Source organism: Melampsora larici-populina (genome assembly GCF_000204055.1).
Source record: "Melampsora larici-populina 98AG31 unplaced genomic scaffold MELLAscaffold_35, whole genome shotgun sequence".
In the NCBI taxonomy this organism is placed as follows: Eukaryota; Fungi; Basidiomycota; class Pucciniomycetes; order Pucciniales; family Melampsoraceae; genus Melampsora; species Melampsora laricis-populina.
In genome coordinates, this window is record NW_006768799.1 from 839,391 (window position 1) to 840,739 (window position 1,349).

Sequence of the window (1,349 nt, forward strand, 5' to 3'; positions counted from 1 at the left end):
AAAAAACTGGGGTGACGGTCCTCGCTACTACTGGACTGCATGCTGGAGATATTTTGTGCTATCTAGCTGATTGACTTTCAAACCATAGGCAGTCAATTTCACAACAATTGACTGTGTCCGCCACCAAACTCAAGAAAATCAGCGGGGAATATTGGGACAAGAAGCATGGAACCTGTTGATATGACTGGTCTCAACAATATTTCAGGGGAATGAGATGCAGTCTTTGCTGATATAACCAGCCTAGCTCTAAATCATGAGCTCTTACTCCTTCAAATTTACTGTGGCCAATCTTTTCACATTTTTCAAAGGATTCAGCCAGTGAATACCCTGAGTAGCTAAACCCGTACTTAACTTATATACAAAGGGCCCTAGTTTTGTCTTGTAAGATTTGTCTCTAAAATATCTCTCTTTAATATTTTGATATGTTTCAAAGAATCTATCAAGTACTGATCTATTAAAACTCCTCTTGATATATTCATCAGTCAGCTCACAATGAAGTTTGGACAGATTTTTATTGGTATCAATCTCTTGATGGATCACCAAGCTTCTGCCACTAGTGATATGGACAACATGGCTGAGATCTATAAATCTTCCAGAAACAAAGGAATATCTACCCAATTTGCTTCTGGCTCAAATTCTGAGGAACAGAACTTTATACATTCACAGTCACACAATCACAATGGAGAATTTATAAGTCCCCCATCCAATGATTTTGACAATAAACATATGTCAGTTTCTGGGGGTGATAATGATTCTTGCTGTGACAAAAGAATACGGGATGTTGGGGCAATTGTACTGGGTCCTGCTGTGTTTATCTGTCTCACAGGGATTTGGTATTGCGCTTATTGTCGCAAGGCTTGCAAAGAGTATGTAGTGGAATTTTGCCCTCCTATATATGCTCACTAATATTCTTGTGGAATATATTCTTGAATTGATTACAGCCAAAAGGCTGCTGAAGAGGCAGCTGCAAGAAGAGCTTCTTGGGCTTGAAGTCAAGATTGAGGCACTCAAAGAAAGCCAACAATATACAGGACACACAAAAGGAATTCTTTGTAGTATTTTTCACACCCTGCATTTTCTGCCATATCAAGAATACAGATGTTGCAATTTGATCATGATATTCAAGTGTTCTAGTATGCTCTACCATTTAAGCTTGAAGGTGTATTGTTGCTTATTTCCTGAATTTCCAATATGTTCAAGTAGAAATGTAGGAATCTGATATTCAATTCCATGTCTCCTTACAAGGAATAAACAAATCAATGGGATTCAACATGTCAACTTAAACACAGCTCACAAGCTCTTCTGTTGAAGTTTCACTTGTCCACCTCCCCCTCTCTCAACCCATAATG